Here is an 18,461-nt window from a genome sequence, read left to right on the forward strand (position 1 = left end):
CCAAATTACAGTGGCCTTTTTTAATGACCACAAGTTATATCTGCTCTCAGTGTCAAACTATCTCTCAATGACAGGTTTCAGAGTAACAGCCGTGTTAGTCTGTATTCACAAAAAAGAAAAGGAGTACTTGTGGCACCTTAGAGACTAACCAATTTATTTGAGCATAAGTGAGCTGTAGCTCACGAAAGCTTATGCTCAAATAAATTGGTTAGTCTCTAAGGTGCCACAAGTATCTCTCAATGGTGGGCATTCCAGCTCACCCTTTTTTGCTTTTAAGCTACTTACATTGATATACTGTCAACAGATATTTTTTCTATAAACAGAAAAAAATTAAAATCTGCTCGTGTGCGCGTCATTTCTCTGTCTGCAGCATGGAGTTTATCAGGATTTTTGCCAGTTCTAAGTAGGATCAGCTGAGTGGCTTTTTATTTTCCCTACATCTCACCAAGAGCTAAGTTACTTTATGTAGTTTGGTTTGTTTATTAACTTACTTCTGTTTGACCATTCAGCTCTAGATCACATGCCTAGAGTTCACTCAGGCCCTCACTTTCATCCAAACCAAACTGTTTTTTATTGAGATAATACTAATACTTGTTCCTTTGTTGCAGGCTTCTCTGCTGGAGATGAGTGTATTATATAGCATCCCTGAAAAGCAGTAAATACAGGATATTTAAAGCTATATGAATTAGATCCCTCCCAAAAGAAGTACTCAAAAGCTTTAACTTTTCAGTTCTGACTTTTCACTTATGTAAGGGGCAATTCTGTAATGATGTGTTTTAGCCATCTCCTACACAGAGCAATAATTTTTATTCAAATATACTACTCATATACAGAGACATTTCAATCACACTAATAATAAATATAAAATTGTAAAATAGAACCCTTTAGAATGTAACTATAAATATCCAACGAACCCATTCTCTTGACACACACAGGTTTCTGTCACCAGTACTCTTCCTGATCTACCCTTAGGGTCAGCCCTCCTTCACACCTTCCCTCCCGTTGTTGTAAGTATAGCTTCAACAAAACCAATAGAAGAGCCAGGTACTTCCTTCTGAGTTTCACCCGAGTATTCACTTCTTCTTTTAATAAAGAGGAAGCCCCAGGCCTCACATTGTCCCTTGCAAAACCACTCAATTCATCCTCAGTAACCCCAGCAGACCCAGCTGCCTCACAAGCACTTCACTGGGTCAAGTGTCTGTGAACTAGCAAGTAGTGACATGGCCCCCTCTGGGCAGGATTTTTCTTGTCCAAATCCCCCCATATAAGTTGTTCTTATCCAGTCTGATTCTCTCCAGACTCGTCTAGTTTGAGACACAGCAAGTTGCTTTCTTTCGTGATTTACTCGTTGTTCTTTACCCTGGCTCCTGATAGGAGTCTGTAGGTTTTTTGGAAGATCTTTGATGAGAAAAATATTCAGTAGCAAGCACAGCTAGCAATGTGCAGGGTACTAATTATAACCAGACGCTTTTCCTTAGATCTTGTGACAATAGCTTTTTTCACATCAGTGTCTGGCCTGGAGATTCAGTTTATGCCCAGCTTTTCTTGTCTGTATTCTTCCCTGGGCCTGGCTCTCCATTGCCTTGCACTATTTGTTGTCATTTACACCTGTGCACAGTGGCTGTACAACACGATCAAATCACTAGTAGCATTTTATCCCCACTTTGTATGGGCATAAATGACTACACAAAGGGAAAGGCAATAGAGAACCAGGCCCAAGGCAGAATATGGAACCCTCCCCCATCTAATCCACATCCCTATAGTGACAGCTCTGTCCCACTACCAGTTCCTCTCTTATTTGTGGGACGTCATAGGGGAAGATTTTGGCTGGGCAGGTTTACTCTTTTCTCCAGTTAGTTGTGTTTGCTCGCAATGGATAATTCTCAGCAGTTTCAAGTTATTAACATTTCTTGCTTTCATTACTTGCACTTTCCTTAATCTCATAGCAAGTCTTACTTTTCAAAATCTGGTCATCTGCTAACAACGCTTTTCAGTTTTTCCTCTTAGGATTTGCCATAAAGAATCAGACTATTGCTCTGTCAAGCCCTGCATCCTACTTCTGCCAGTGGCCAGTGCTTCAGAGAAAGGTTTTTAAAATGTTCTGTTGTAAGGATATATTGCACATACTTGTCAGTGACTCTGCTGTCTCATACTTCATTTGCTTCAGAATCCTTCAATGAAAGACATCTGTTCCCCGTGAAATACTGCTCTTGAATCTCTCACATTGGTCCAGAATTTCTTGCATAGAATTTTCAGCATCTGCCAAGGCCACATTGATTTTCCATTTAAAGTCTTTATTATTTTTATCTAAATATTTAGATAGTGCCATAAGGGACGGGATGGAGGGACAACACTAACAGAAAATAAGATGCAAATAAATGTGTATAAAGCTTGAAAGAACAGATTTTTAGATTTGATCATGAGAAAATTAAATAGATCACACTAGTGTAGGAGTCGACTGGAGAGCTAGCTGAAAGCAGTGGGTTGGTTTTAAGGAGGGATTTGAAGACAGAGTAAGATCATTCTAGGCACAGGGGGAAAGATGAAGAAAAACACAAAGGCAAAAGTGGGAGGAGACAAATTAAGTAGCAAGAGAAGAAGAGTTGGCAAAGTGCATGAAACAAACATACTTTTTAAAAATAATAGATTGGAGACTTCAGTATGCTTTTGGAGTTTAAAACTGAATAAGCCAAGTTGGTAGGAATAGACACACAACTAATAGATTTTCCCCTTGCACAAATTCACAATTACTGAGAAAGAAGATACTGCAGGCATATTTTCTGAACTAAATCAAATTATAATACCAATCAAGTGAATGTCTTATCTTCAGTACCAGCCTCATAGCTGTAAAAGATTAAACTTGAACAGAAACATAGTGCTTTTCTCTGGCATAATTATTCATTGAGCAATGGTACACATAATGCATTCAAAAATTATTACTGTTCTATCTGTGATTTACCATTGTCACCTCTTACATTATAATGATCTTACCAGAGTTTCTGTGGCTTTTTCCATGTATGACGAATTCATAAAAGTCAGTTCCAGTTTGAACTCATTGCATTTTGTTTGTTTCAGACACATCCAGTAATATTTGCATGATGTTCTTTAGCTGAGATTGCTGCTAGGATGATTTGTGCTACTGCAGTAGTACTTATAGGTTTTGTTTGTGCTGAGGATTAATGAAATCTGATATGTCTGCGCAGTGCGTTCTTGTCACTGCCTGGGGACTGGGCCATCCGGTTGAACACAGTGAACTCACGAGCGAAGCCACGTGAGACCAATGGCCTTCGCCAATAGAGTTGGTGCCCAAATCATGGAGACCAAAGTGCTGTTCTAGGACAGGTAGAGTATTCATCCTATGCTCAGGTCATGGGAGATTTAAAGTCCTTTGCGACCACCGGTGAGACAAACCCTCTGCAAGTATCCTGACTAGACAGATCACCAGCATTGTCACATACCAATGGAGACATTATTCTGTGGGCATCAACCAAAATCACCCACACAGTGGAGAGTCCGTCACTGTGTGACGGAGTCACTGACTTGCTGTGTGACCTTGGCCAAGTTGCTTAGGCCTGATTTTCAGAAGTATTGAGCACGCTCAGCTCCCATAAATCAGGCCATTAAGCTCTTTGTTCTTACCCCTTCCGTAAAATGAAGATAATGATGCTTATCCACCTTTGAAACTGCTTTGATATCTGCGGCTAAAGTGCCGTGTAAGTGCACTGCACAGTTATTAGTAAAGCGAACCCTGCGGCTGTCTTACCATGATGCAGACATTTCCTTTACTTGGCATTAAGTTAAACCAGGGGTAGACAACCTATGGCACGCATGCTAAAGGCAGCACACGAGCTGATTTTCAGCAGGACTCACATTGCCCGGGTCCTGGCCACCGGTCCGAGGGGCTCTGCATTTTCATTTAATTTTAAATGAAGCTTCTTAAACATTTTAAAAACCTTATTTACTTTACATACAACAATAGTTCAGTTATATATTATAGACTTATAGAAAGAGACCTTCTAAAAATGTTACAATGTATTACTGGCACGCAAAACCTTAAATTAGAGTGAATAAATGAACACTCAGCACACCACTTCTGAAAGAAAAGGAGTACTTGTGGCACCTTAGAGACTAACCAATTTATTTGAGCATGAGCTTTCGTGAGCTACAGCTCACTTCATCGGATGCATACCGTGGAAACTGCAGCAGACTTTATATATACACAGAGAATATGAAACAATACCTCCTCCCACCCCACTGTCCTGCTGGTCTGAAAGGTTGCTGACCCCTGAGTTAAACCTTGGTGTTGGCAGGTTTCAGAGTAACAGCCGTGTTAGTCTGTATTCGCAAAAAGAAAAGGAGTACTTGTGGCACCTTAGAGACTAACCAATTTATTTGAGCATGAGCTTTCGTGAGCTACAGCATCCGATGAAGTGAGCTGTAGCTCACGAAAGCTCATGCTCAAATAAATTGGTTAGTCTCTAAGGTGCCACAAGTACTCCTTTTCTTCTTGGTGTTGGCAGACACTGCTGAGTCATTTCAATGTGGGCCCTCAGGAGCACTTCAGCATTGCTCCCGGCTGATGAAGGTAAACTCTTGCTGGATTTAGGATGCGCTCAGGTTTGTTAGTTATGATACTGACTCTCCAGTGGCTATCTAGGCCGAAACTGATCACGTGTTTTCTGTTAGGAGTATACTGCCTATGGCTTGTTTCTAGCATATACTACTGTCGGTGTAGGCGTGGAAACAGATAACCATTTACAGCTCTGACATCAAGGCCTCAGGACATTCCTAGCATTGATGTCACAGAATTGGTTTTGTGGGAAAGATCCAAAGCAGTAATGTGCCAGAAGTCTTGTGACACAGGAACAAAGACATGCATATTTTTTCAGATTGAAGTAATAGAGTATGGCAGTATCCCCACTATCAAAATGAGTATTCTAAGCCAAGCTTAAGTGCAGACTATTTATATTTGGCTGTGGACAACTAATGTTTAACATAATAAGGCCAGCCAATATGGATATCTGGAATTAAAAAATCAAAAAATTCATTCTAGCCTTCATGTATAGCTGAGCAAAGACATGGTGTTTCAACCTGGTTAAAACATGTTTTTTCCATGTTGCTATCCCCAAAGAGAGTTCCTATCCCGCATACACTGACTTTAGTGGGAGCAGCATTCAGCCGAATATTATCATGTAGTTTGGACAAAATAAATCAGTGAGTCACACAGGAGTTCTCCTTAGGCACTTTTAAAAATTGACCACCTCAATGCCTTCTGTCTGGATGCAAATTAAACTGAAGTGTGATTTCAGCATTTGTGATCAGGCTTCCCACTGGTGCACTTTGATTTCAAGGAGAAGTGCCGGGCATCTACATTACAATGCAACACAGCACAGTTACAAAAGCACAAGAGGTTTGCTAAGGAGTCCCAGAATCTATAGCAAATACACAAAAATGAGATGAATGAAAGTTCTGAACAACATAGTGGAATGAATACTCAACATGGTATTTTTAATCAAATGGCAGAAGGCCATTGTTTATTCTGTGTTCCATAATTGGCAAACACATATTCACATCACTGTAACAACACTGTTATAAACCTAGAGATAATCCTGGCAGATTAAAGATTTCTGGGGCCCCTACATCCTATTCTGACTGTACTGTCATAGCTATTTGCAGTGTTGTTGTAGGCGTGTTAGTACCAGGATATTAGAGAGACAAGGGGGATGAGGTAATATCTTTTATTGAACCAACTTCTGTTGGTGAGAGAGACAAAAGGATTTCTAGGAAAAGCACTCAGACTGTCAGATTGTTCAGCATAGGCAGTTAACACATATTGTAAGACCTGAAGAAGAGCTCTGTGAAAGCTTAAAAGCTTGTCTCCCCGGCCAACAGAAAGTGGTGCAATAAAAGTTACGTCACCCACCTTGTCTCTCACATATTGTAAGTGAGCATTCAAAGTCAAGTGGCCTTTAACACCTCTGCAGTCATAGGACAAAAAAGGGAGGGAGAGGTTAGTGGGTTACAGATTGCTGTAAAAAGCCATACATTCAGTGTCTTCAGAAAGATCATGATTTTTAGTGTCTAGCAAAGTTAGAAGAAAGAAAAGGAGTACTTGTGGCACCTTAGAGACTAACCAATTTATTTGAGCATAAGCTTTCGTGAGCTACAGCTCACTTCATCGGATGCATACTGTGGAAAATACAGAAGATGTTTTTATACCTTCTTCTGTATTTTCCACAGTATGCATCCGATGAAGTGAGCTGTAGCTCACGAAAGCTTCTGCTCAAATAAATTGGGTAGTCTCTAAGGTGCCACAATACTCCTTTTCTTTTTGCGAATACAGACTAACACGGCTGTTACTCTGAAACCTAGCAAAATTAGGAATATAAACTCCCAGGCTCATCTTTTAAAGGGGTTGTAAAGGTTTCTTTGAGGACGAGGATTGAGAGGTCAGATATAGAGTGATCATGTTGTGGAAAGTGTTTGCCCACAGAGTTGGGTTTTTGGTTTTGGTTGGGTTTTTTTTGTGTGTCTTTTATAATTTTCTGGTGTGATGTCATTTGAGAGTATATTGATTGTCTGGTTTTACCCACATTGTTATTATTGGGGCATTTAGTGCACAGAATGAGGTATACCACATATTGTGGTAGGCATGTGTAGGACCCATAGATCTTGAAAGGTATCTTGGGGGACGGGGACAGTAGGGTACTGATCATGGTAGCAGTGGCGTTATGTCTGCAGGTTTTGCATCAGTTGTTATGGCAGGCTCTGCTGCTGTTTTGAGTTAGTGAGTGCTGATTAGTGAGAAACTTGCTTCTCCTGACGGGCTTGGTGAGATTGGATGGTATTCTGAGGAAGGTTGTTAATGTTGTGTTGTTTCTGGAGGAAGTCAATTGTGTCCTGGAAGAAGTTGAATCTTTGTGCGATGAGTGGTTTGAGGATTTTTTTTTTTTTTGTGAGTCTTGAATGATATTCCTTCAGTAAGAGTGCTATGACCAGATATGATGAGTCATCATGGGTTCCTGTGTTTGTGCATCTTGGGAAGCAAGTAGAAGGTCCCTAGGATGGGTTCGTGATGACTATGTTAACAAGGCCAATTGACAACTCTCCAACACCACCTTCTATAAAGAACTCAAAGAAGACCCCACACCACAATTCACCCAGGAATTTAAGAATATCATCAAATCCTTCCAGAAAAAACTCCCAAGATAAATTCTACAACCGCATCCCCCTTCTACTATCAGAGCTATGGTTTGTTGGCCAATAGCCTAATAATTTAACATCCATCAGGTTAGCCATTCATATTCCATACCAAGACATCTGGATGCTCTTCGTAGGGAACTAGCCGGAAAATACCTGCTGGTTAGTGTTCTCTCCTAGAGTACTGTCAATTGCAATTCAAACTGCACTCCACTTTCTGTACTGGATTATTTAATTCATGCCCTGATTTCAGAATTGGGTTATCAGTAGTCAGTGCTTTAGAGCTCAGACCTTCAAAAAAGGGATTGTGGCCGTGTCTGTACTACAAACTTTGGCTGACACAAGCTACAGCAGCGTATAGCCACCAAAGTTGGCATATCACTTGGGCTTGTGCATACTTGGCTGCCTGCATCAGCACGGTATGTACTCATCATGAGCGCTTGCTGTATGCAGGGACATTCTCCCCCAACAGGCAGATTATCATTGGTGCCAGAATGATGGTTCCTTCCCCACTCTGAACTCTAGGGTACAGATGTGGGGACCTGCATGAAAGACCCCCTAAGCTTATTCTTACCAGCTTAGGTTAAAAACTTCCCCAAGGTACAACCTTTGCCTTGTCCTTGAACAGTATGCTGCCACCACCAAGCGTTTTAAACAAAGAACAGGGAAAGAGACCACTTGGAGACGTCTTCCCCCCCAAAATATCCCCCCAAGCCCTACACACCCCCTTTCCTGAGGAGGCTTGAGAATAATATCCTAACCAATTGGTTACAAAATGATCAAAGACCCAAACCCCTGGATCTTGGAACAATGGAAAAATCAGTCAGGTTCTTAAAAGAAGGATTTTATTTAAAAAAGAAAGGTAAAAATCATCTCTGTAAAATCAGGATGGAAAATACTTCACAGGGTATTCAGATTCAAAACACAGAGGATCCCGCTCTGGGCAAAACCTTAACGTTACAGAAAACAGGAATAAACCTCCCTCTTAACACAGGGAAAATTCACATAAAACAAAAAATAAACTAATCTGCCTTGCCTGGCTTACCTATACTGGTTGCAATATTGGAGACTTGGATTAGGATGGGTTGGAGAAGATGGATTTCTGTCTGGCCTCTCTCAGTCCCAAGAGAGAACAACCACATAAAGAGCACAAACAAAAGCCTTCCCCTCACAAAGATTTGAAAGTATCTTGTCCCCTTATTGGTCCTTTGGGTCAGGTGCCAGCCAGGTTAGCTGAGCTTCTTAACCCTTCACAGGTAACAGGATGTTGCCTCTGGCCAGGAGGGATTTTATAGCATTGTATACAGAAAGGTGGTTACCCTTCCCTTTATATTTATGACAATTGGCGATGAGGAAATGCTAAACTCGGTCTACTCCTTCCTCCACTCTCTCATGAATTGGCCATCTGGACAGCACCAAGGAAAGCTTCAGCTCTTGGCTCAGAAGATGCAAAATGTATTATGCAGTACACAATATGCAGCTAAAACCATTGGGATGTTTTTCTCGCTGAGATCTAATCTAGTGAGTAAGCGATGTTAACAACACTTCATTCTACAAAAGCATATTCCAGCGTCATTCTGTCTGGAGATAGTGTCTACCTTGTGTAATTTAAATTACGTATTTTGGGTTTTTTCCCTGCTCTATCTATTCTGTTGCGCCTGCTGCAAAATATAAATACTGCTGGGCCTGGGGCTTTGCGTCCTGCCCTGAATTGGGTGGGGTCACTTGCTTTACATTTATGAAGATGGCTGGGTGTTTTCCTGATGCTATGAAGTCTGTGGTACTTGGTATGCATTTATAAGTACCATTTGATTTCGTGGCTGCTGCTATGCATTCTGTAATATTTGTTGTGAACTAATAAAGATATCTGAGAACAAAAATTCAGTGCACAAAATCAAAGTGCAAAGAAACATGTACATAGAAACGTCATGACCTTCTAACATTCCTATTGAAAAGTAAGTAAATATTGATGTCCAGTTGTGTAAACAAAAAGGTAGTCCAATGTAGTCTGTTGTGGCTACACACACACCAATCTGTGGTTTTCACAGGTCCATGTATGTGAAGCTCTGGTTTTCCTTGTTGCCCCTCTCCCACCCCAGCATGGAGGGTAGGGGAAGGATGCAGTCTGTGATGCTGTAGGTGATATAGAGAGCAGCAAGCATGGAGTTCTCCAAGGACTTCAACAGGTGGGCAGTCTAGGATTTTTGGACCTGTATGTCAGTCAGGGTCTGCAGCATTTGAGTGTGCTGCCTAAGAGGACCCATTACGTCCTGGTGCATTTCCCCCTCCTGTGCTGCTGGGACTCTCAGGCCTTTCACCTGTCCTTTCTGTTTTTCTCATTGGGTTGTAGGAACTCCTAGAACTTCTCCTCCCTCATCCTCATCAGGAACAAGCATTCTGTGGGTGTGGAGGGGGCCCTCTGCAAGGCCACCATGCCAGAAGCTTCTGTTAAAAACAGACAGACTTATCACTGGATTTATAGTCACAGCGGAAAGGGACAAGTAAGTTACAAAATTCCCTGCCTGTACTCCCTTAAATACTTTAAACAAAAAATGCTTATTGACACTTCAGCTTTGGAGCACCTCAGCACAGCAACACACTCCAGCTCCAACCCTGGTAAACACAGCCTGGTGGGATTGGGTAGGGTTTTCTGTTGCATGAAGCTGTAAAATTCTGGCCCCTAATCCATGGCTACAAATATAGGGCAATAGCAGTGAATACTGGCACTATTGTTCACGGGCAGAGGTGATTTTGGCTTATCTCTCACTCCTGGGGGTTCACAAAAGCACAGAGCATCCAGCTGCTACTGGTGTACCAAAGCTGCCTGGGCCCATGTGGCGCTAGCCTATTTTCTGCAGTGGTGCCAGCCAAACTCATCAGAGTGGCATGGGAAAGTGTCCTACCCTAAAAGAGGAGGCTGCCATCCCTAGAAACCTTCAGGAGAGGATTGTGGAGTATCTCCTTGGAAGTTGAATGGAGATGTCTCAAGAGGATAAAAGGCACATCCCTGTTCACATAAACAAAGTGCTCCACATGCCCCTCTGCTTCCGTCACCTAACCCAACAAGGGAATGAAAAGCAAATGCTGACTCTACCTCTTCCTGAGCTCAGGACATCAAAATGATGCAGATCATGTAACTGGACTTCCCTACTATTGTTATACCAATAAAATAAAAACCAGCAGGATCTTATTAAAGGGAAAAAGGCAAAATACCACATTTATTGTGAATACAGAAAGAATCATAGTAAGCAGTTAGTTATAGTTATAACATTCCATTCAATCTCATATTTATTCACACACACACGCACACGCACACACACACGTTCTGCAAGGTTGTTATCATAGTTACCAGCCTTAGAGTTGCTCATGCCAAGCCACTGGCCAGGTGGCCTGGACATGAGGAGGGAGCAGGGCCTTGTCAGATGCTCATCTGATGCTCCTGGAAGTTGGTTTGCAGAATCAGACCCCAAAGTTCTCACTTTTTAGAGTCTATTTTTATAGGAATTTCTTCCTATGCCAGTCTATGGGAATTGCTTCATCATGCTGTTGCTGAATCAATCAGCAGATAGCACATTCCTGACGGCTCCAAGATGTTATCTTGTTCTTTGGTTCTCCCATTCTTGAGGCTGCTGGGTGGATTCCAGTCTGCCCTTCGGGGGGGTCCTCTGGTTATTTCCACTTGATGCCTTCTTCAGCCGATGGACACTGGATTCTTAGGCTGGCACCTCACCTCCCTGATCATTCAGTTATTATCCACACCAAGCATCCATCCACATATATCCTCTATCTCTATTTTAATCACAATTGTTAATACAACAAAAGGGCGGGGAGTCTCTGGGTGCTGTTTCTGTTGTTAGAGTATTGTTTTGAGTCTCTCTCTCTGTGAATTGCTTTGAGAATAAACTCTGTCTTAGAATGTACTAACACAATTAGCAGCTTGCAAGTTTCACACATAGAGGGAGAGAAACAGTACCAAAAACCAAGAGACCTCTTAATTAGTAATACCCTGGAATTTAAACTCTGGGGAATCAAACTCATTTGTGATTTTAATACAGAACTTCTTTAATATGATCCAACATAATGGGTCAATAATTTGTTTTGAATTTACTTCCTAACGTTTTAGTTTCTCACAATATACCAGTAAAGCAGTGTGGTTGATACCTTTGTCTTGTAAACTTGGAGATTGACCAGGCACCATCTTTAAATGCCCGGGGGAAGGAGGAAGGAAAAACAAATAAAACATTGTAAGGAAAAATGCATGTACATAACTAAGCTCCTTTCCTTAACCAAGCTCTTTCATCAGCAGTTTCATCCATGCTTGATGGACTCGCTAGACTCCTGCAGAGTTTCAAACAGCTCCTGGTTTGTAACACAGTTGGAGTCCCCCACTGCATTTCCCCCTTCCTCCTCTTCCTCACTGCTCAGAGCAAGGAGCCTCGGTCTTGGTCTCCTTGTAGATATCCGCACTTGTCTGTGGGGTGTTGGTGGGGTCGCCGCCAAGTGTGGTGTGCAGTTCACTGTAAAAGCGGCAGGTCTGCGGCTCAGCACCAGATTTCTTGTTGCCCTCTCTTGCCGTGTGATATCACTGGCAAAATTCCTTTGCTTTCATGTGACACTGCTGCTGAACTCTGTCGGACCCCATTTCCTGCATCCCCTGTGCAATCTGCTCATAGATGTCCTTGTTTCTACAGCTGGTCATAGCTATGCCTGCACTGATTCTTTTTCCCCACAGGCTCAGGAGATCCAGTACTTTCTGTCTGCTCCAGGCAGGAGCATGTTTGGTGCATGGAGCCAGCATAGTTGGCTGGGCAGTTGCACACAACCAGGCTCAACTACTAGGAGTGCTTGCCAAGGTGGGCAATCAGGAAAAGGCATTACAAAAACATGTAGGGGTGGGAGGGGCTTCTATGACCCTAGGCACTGGAGTTTAAAACTGTGAGCAGAGCTGTCACTGTCATGGGACTGGGGCATTGTGGGACAATGGCTGAAGAACTCTTAGGGTCAACATAGGTCATGCAGTGTCTACATTTACACTGTGTAGACCAAAGTAGGTTGACCATGGCTCTACGCTATTCAGGGAGATGGTTTTCCCGTGTTGCTGTAACAGGTCTATTATATTGGCTGGAGACAAATTTAAGTTTAGACATATGCAGGCATAGGTCAAAACAAGGCAACTTACATTGACCTAACTTTGTAGTGTAGACCAAGCCTATGACTTTGTAGTGTAGCCCAAGCAGGCCAATCTGCAAGGTTTACACCTAGCAGGAGTCAGCTAGTGCATCCTCTCCCAAACCAATTGCTAAGAATTCCTTAAACCACGAATGAAGGTTGAGGTTGAACAAATCCGAACCAGTCTTTGACAAATGCATGCCTTTGGGATGGAAGAGCTTGAGATACTCTAACATAATGTTCTTATGGCCCAGAACCTTCCACCCATGCTCAAATGCAAATAGCTTCATTTCCCAGTAGCCACTGGATTTCTGGCATGTGGCTGTACTTGCTAGGGAAGAAGGCTGGAGCATACCAGTACAGCCGTTGAGACACTCCCACTGAATCTTCTCAAGGGATGCTCATTCCAATTCCTTGCTGGTTTTCACTGACAGGCACACTCATTGTAGCCTGGACGGATGCAATGCAACCTCACATGGTGCACCAGTGACATCTAATATTCCCAGTGCATACATCGGAAGATGTAGAGTGTGAATTCAAATCCTCCATTGAGAACGCTTCTTCCTTTCAGTTGTCTGTTTTTATGTCCAGAAAACAATACTGTGACTACATATCCATACTTGAACTGGAGGGTTTCTTCTGGGATGAAAGTTTCTGGAACATTTGAGGCACATACATAAGATATGATGCTTCGGTCAGATGCCGTCTAGGTGAACATCAGCTTTCAGCAGTCTGAAAAGCACTTCCTATTAGCTTGGATATGGAACATGTGCATCATTGAAACGGGCTAATAAGGCTGAGAGAGCTGCCCCTATCCTTGAGTAATGGGTGCTAAATTAATTTTTGGAGGGGGCGTGCATGCAGGAGAGAGAGAGAAACCCCCAGAAAAGTCAATGGTTTGCAAAATACCACTGAAAATTAAGAGCAAGTTAGAAGGCTACCCCCATGTCTATGTGCATGAACAGCAGCCCTTTCATGCTTGGTTGAATTGAAAATAAGTTTCAAGGCATTTGCCAAGCAGGCTAGCTTGGTGACACTATGGAGCCGTTCTGCCATCTTTAGAGTAGCATCATCAGAGTCCATGCTTTCTGGACTCCACTGAAAATCAGTCAAGAGCAGAGCCCCTGTCATGGCCTAACCCTGATTCATGGGCCTGCAGCTATACTGCCCACCTCAAAGGCCTCCAGCAGTGTAACAGTGAACACAGCCCTACAAAGGAGACACTTTGTACTAGAACTGGCCACCTTGGGCAAGGCTTAGTAACCTTAGTAACTCTGTTTTGACTGGGTGGCACCTGTCTTGCATCTGGCCCAACCCTTTATCATTTTCTGTGCCCGAAGGCCCCAGTGAGGGTCAGAATAGCTGCCAGCCTATGATGTGAAGGTAAAAACCAAGTGGTCAGGTGACCACTGTGGGCCAGGCCCTATGTAGCTAGAAAGGCACTGAAAAATTCCACGTATTTCTCTGGCACTGGCCAATTATGAAGTAACTCTGCTTTTGTGCAGAATTGTTAAAACTTCTGAAAGACAACATGAGATGCTTGCCATGTTCCTGGAGTCAAGGACAGCATACATGAACCCAAACCCTATGAACCCTTTTGCACAAAGATGTGTATGGAGTCTTCCACACTGCTTCAGGCTCCGTTCTGCCTCCTGAGCCAGCTGGAGGTAACTGTTCTGTCTGGAAACGGGAGAAAGAATCAACAATATTTTAAAACTTGCTAGGCACAAGCCATGCCTGGAAATCTGTAACACAAAGGCCTAGAAAGCATTCCTTACTACAGGCTCATTGGCAGGTATACCACTGAATATGGATCCTTTGTGGTTGTGGGCCTGTTCCTGCAGACCAGGTGCTGGTATAGGCCAGTTTGTGGCTCCATTCATATGTGGCCAAGGGAACCTATAGTCTGTGGATGGTTAGTGCCAGGCTGTGCTCCATGTGAGCACCTCTTGGTGACAGACCATGGAGTAGAGCAGATTGAAAGATAGTGAAGTTTTTTGGCTAAATTTCACAACGTTTCAGCCAGATGTAAACTGGAAGCCAGGTGGCAAGTCCACGGCTGGAGGGCAAGTTGGAGGTGCTCCAATGTCAGTGAGATGTTCCTTTCCCGTGGAGACCCCACTTTCACCAAGTTCCAGAGGCTTTCCCTTCCTCAGAGGCCTCCTAAGGGGCACAGTTCCCCTTGTAGAAGCAGTGTGGACAGATCATGCTGCTGAAGCATTGGTGTGGCTGCAGCCACAGCATTGTACTGTACTATTTACACAGAAGCCGTTGCACTAGCCACCTCCTGTCACTCAGTTTGAGCTGCAAGGCCTCCTTCTTTCCCCAGGCTCTTCTCCCCCGTTCCCTGGCCCAGCTCCAGAGCCCCCCTCCACTTCATCTGTTGCTGCTCCAGCTGGAGCTGCTTTGTTTAGGGCACTGGTGTTCATCTGGTGGGGGCGGGGGGAGTTGCAGCTTCTCCATTCACCCAACCAGCTGCTTTCTGCAAACTGCTGTGACACTAAATGCCCCTGCAACTCCTGGATACATAGGCATCCAGTCAGAGGTGAAAGTAAGCCAGTCCAGTATGGTGTACCAGCAAAAGCTGGTATACAACCAACCGTACCAGCAGGGGGCAGCTTCCCCAGGCCAGCAATTTAAAAAGGCCCTGGGATTTAAAGGCCCTGCCTCTTCAGGTTGAGGCCCCGCCCCCTTGCTCAGGGCCCCGGCCCTGCGTACCAGTAAGTCCTTTAAATTACTTTCACCCCTGCATCCAGTCTGAGCCTGATGGAAGGGGACCCTCTGCAAATGACCCAGGAGACCAAGATGGAGTCAATGGAGGACTGACTGGGAAATCCATACAGCTAGGACAGGTACATTCAGGGGAAGCCAGATGGCAACCTAGCGCTCACTCTCCTAGTGAAATCTCTCAGCATGTCTCTCAACATAGTAGTACAAGTAGCTATGTGGCATGGAAGTGGCTAAGCCTCAGTCTGAAGCTGCTTCCTTGACAGCCACAGCCCCATGCTGCAGCTGAGAGCACTTTGAGTCCACACCTGCAAGAAATTCATGTAGGAGTGGTTGGAGTATGTTTTGCAGCCTCTTTTAAAGGACACAGGTCTCACCTTGTCTGGCTGACCAGGGATGTGCTTGCTGGCTGCCTGGATTGATCATTTTCTGTGGTCTCCTCTCTCCATGGTCAGCCCAAGGGGAGGCAAAAATCATGCTGGCGAGTTGCCACAAGTTTCAATGGGACTGTGGATAAAATGGTCTAAAGCCCCCATGGGATTTAGGAACCTAAGTTCCATTTTAAAAAGTGGCTTCAGTGCTTAAGAGCCTAAATATCATTGACTGTCAGTGAGATGTAGGCTCCTCAGTGCCTTAGAGCTGGTCTACCTGGTGCAGGAATGAGCACTACAGGTAAATTCTAACGCACAGCAACATGTTGTGCACTAATTGGCCCATGTAGACCCTGCTGGTGCCCACTGAGGGTACAGCTACACTGCAAAAAACAACGCCACGGAAGTATCTCCAAGCCTAGTTCTACAGAGCTGGGCTGGTGGGATTCACGCTACAGTGCTAAAAATAGCTGTGTAGACATTCCCGTTTGGGCTGGAGCTTCGGTTCTGAAACCCACCCGCTACCAGGCTTCTGGGACCTGATCTGGAACATGTACACAGCTATTTTTAGCACTGAGCCATGAGCCCCAAGAGAGCTGGGCTTTGAGACACTGCCACAGGTGGGGTTTTTTAGCAGCGTAGTCATATCCTAAAAGTTCCCTCCCTCCCTGCTGCTTCAGACTTTCAGGCAAATGTTCATAATCTACTAGAAAAAACAGACTCCAGTGAGAGACTGCTGAATTGGAATTAATTTGCAAACTGGATACAATGAACTTAGGCTTGAATAGAGACTGGGAGTGGATGGGTCATTACACAAAGTAAAACTATTTCCCCATGTTTATTCCCCCCCCCCCCGTTCCTCAGACACTCTTGTCAACTGCTGGAAATGGCCCACCTTGATTATCACTACAAAAGGAGTTCTCCTGCTGGTAATAGCTCACCTTAAGTGATCACTCCCATTACAGTGTGTATGGTAACACCCATTGTTTCATGTTCTCTGTGTATATAAATCTCCCCACTGTATTTTCCACTGAATGCATCCGATGAAGTGAGCTGTAGCTCATGAAAGTTTATGCTCAAATAAATTTGTTAGTCTCTAAGGTGCCACAAGGACTCCTTTACTTTTTAGAACTCATTTGTTATTTTCTTGGGGGAGGGGGGCATGAAGCATACTGACAACACACAAAGCTTTTGTGAAATGAAACACAAAATTAAATGAATCATGTGTTGTGTGGTTCACTATGTCAGTATATTAATTCCTCAAAAACACAGAAAGACACATATTGTCTAAAGTGTGGAATTTGCAATTTTGTAAGTAAAATGAAAGAAAACATAAGACTCTAGTCCTAGTCTACCCCCTGATCTTTTGTATTTGCCTTTAGCTACCAGTATTGTTTTGCAAATTTACTGCTTTTTTAGCATCTAACCAACTATGAAATTTGAACTGATCCTAATATGCTAAAAACGCAGTCGACTTATTCGGAGCTGGCTGGATGAGAGTGCAAGTCTGTTAAAAATTGGCAACGTTCTGAATTCAAATTTCCTGACCCCTGTGATTTTATTCCCATCATTTTTTACTATTTTGATGCAATAAACTGTGATAACCTTCTTTGCAAACATAGATTTGAGATACAAAACTGGAACATCAGTTTTAAATTCTAAAAGAGAAGGAATGAACTATTCCATCCTAATGGTGGTTCCATTTCTTTGTTGTTAATTAGCTTGAGCTAGATTTCCTCGTCAGGCAGTAATCCAACAAATCCCTCTGAAACCTCCTTCAATTGCTTTTGTAAATTTAGTGTCTCTTGGTACCGTCCCTTGGTGTACAAAGTTTGTGCTATGTTTTGCTCAAAGTCCTCCTCATCCTTCGTGCAAATTTCAGCATAGTTACATTAGTTAAATACAAATACAGTGACAGCTGTGATCAGCAGAGACCCTCAAGATGAAATCTCAGTTTAAGTGAGAAGGGGCTGATAATGAGGGCCTATCAGTTTTGAAACCTGCTCCTTATCTTGGTCCCAAATAACCCAGGACTAATGTCTTTCAGCATGACCTGAAAGTCTAATCAGTTTATTTGATCTTTTGGAGTGGGACAGATTTAATAGGGGATGATGTTTATGCGTTAGGGAAGTTTTATTGGAGATCATCGGCTGGTTAGTTTATGATTTTTATATATTTTTTAAAAATTATGTGTTAGTGTTTGATGTTTTATTTATATCACATCAGAAGCCTAAATTTATAAATGTAGAGACACAGTCTTTCTGGGAGTTCTGGACAGTATTGTGAAGCTGTGTCATCAATCCTCTTTTTTCTCAGTCAACCAATCACAGAGATGATAGTGACTGTGGAAGAATTTTTGAATTCCCACAACGTGTTATTGAAGCGTGCGTGTTAGATGTTAAAACATTTCACCAAGGTTCAAATAGAAGCTTAGCGGCCTCATGTCAGAAGTTTAGGATGATTGTACCTGAGAAGTTGTCTCATTCTTTTTGTTTTATTCTTGTTGTTTGAGCAAATGGGCAAGATCTCCTTGTCAAATTTCTTTCTGCATTGTCAGGCAGCATCTTCAACAGTTTGGACGCAAAACGCCGCAGTTTCATTTCAGCTGTAGAATGAATAATATCGTGTAGGAATGTATTATTCCTTATAAGGATGCATTTAGGAATTTTTAGATCATATCTCATGTGTAGCTAAACCTCTTGCTTTAATGTGAATGTTGGATCTTTTAACTTGCCACATCTAGTAACAGACCTGCAAGATGAAATCTGCCTGTATAAGTACATCCACAGTGAAGTGCCTCAATCGTAAATTGCTCATTTTGTGCTTCACTGCACAGTAGACAGAGGTGAGGTGCAGTAAGGACATGCCACATTCTGCCAAAATATCCAAAAGGATCATCCATGTCTAAATGAAACTCCCAGCTCTGTAAGAAGCTTTCACATCAGAGGACACTTTAATTGTACTAAACCAGCTGATCACTAGATGGCCTCATAA

The sequence above is a fragment of the Eretmochelys imbricata genome, chromosome 1 (genome assembly GCF_965152235.1).
Source record: "Eretmochelys imbricata isolate rEreImb1 chromosome 1, rEreImb1.hap1, whole genome shotgun sequence".
NCBI classification, from domain to species: domain Eukaryota; kingdom Metazoa; phylum Chordata; order Testudines; family Cheloniidae; genus Eretmochelys; species Eretmochelys imbricata.